Here is a 1,185-nt window from a genome sequence, read left to right on the forward strand (position 1 = left end):
CATTGATCCATCCCAACCTATTGTTAAAGATTGTCTTAACCTCCAAAATAATAGGTCTGTTCTCAAAGGCTCGTTTTCTTCTCTAAATCCCGTTTTTCCTCTAAAAAATGGTATGCATGCTAGTTTTTCTAAAAATGCTTGGACTGGAAAAAAGTCTAATTTACTTCCTAACTCCTTTGCTCATGTCCTTAGTGGGTCTAACAAGCATGCTAATGATAATTTTCATTTTATTCCTCATCTTTGTGAAAATGTGGACACCCCTATTGATATACCTTTATCGGTTGTCAAAAAGAGTTGTGAAACATATGCTAAAACCTTATGCGGTTATTTTGTTGGTAAGCGCCTTCCTTTCCCGGTTGTTCGCTTTTATGCCTCAAAATTGTGGTCTCAATATGGTATTGAAGATGTGCTCTTGAATGGTCATGGTATTTTTTTGTTTAAATTTAGCTCTGTTGATGGCCTCCAACAAGTTATCGATAATGGCCCTTGGAATTTTAAAAACGTTCCTATTTTTATTCAAAAATGGAGACCGGGACTTAATTTAAATTCCAATTTACATGATAAAATTCCTCTATGGGTTCGTATACATGATATTCCGTATGATGCTTGGAATGATGAGGGTCTTAGTCACATTGCTAGTAAAATAGGTATACCTCTTGCTATGGACTCGTGGACGGTTAATATGTGCAAATATGCGGCCGGTAAATCGGCTTTTGCCCGTGTCCTTCTTGAGGTTCCTGTTAGGGAGAATTGGATTGATGAGGTGAATGTCCGGATCCCCGACCCGGACACTCTTGCTATGACTTTGTATACTCTTCGTGTTGAATATGAATGGAAACCCCCTATGTGCACTGAATGTCATATTTTTGGTCACTCTAATTCCTCTTGTTTGAATGCTATTTCAAAATCTGAAACTAATATGATTACTACAAATGAGCAACCATCTTCGGGCAAGAAAGTTTTGATTGATAGTGAAGGCTTCCAGACCCGTGTCACCAAGCAAAGCCAAAAGGCAAAGACACTGTTACCCACCATGAGGAAGGAATACAAGAAGAAAGAGACCCGCCCCAGTACCTCGAAAGGAAAGCAAGTTGATGCGAAGATGAAGGAAAAGATGACGGGCCCCCCTCGTCAAGAAGCTCCGAAGGCTGCTAGACTGAACCCTTCCCCAAGGGTTCCCCCCCC

Source organism: Cynara cardunculus (genome assembly GCF_001531365.2).
Source record: "Cynara cardunculus var. scolymus isolate 2C chromosome LG 6, CcrdV1, whole genome shotgun sequence".
NCBI classification, from domain to species: Eukaryota; Viridiplantae; Streptophyta; class Magnoliopsida; order Asterales; family Asteraceae; genus Cynara; species Cynara cardunculus.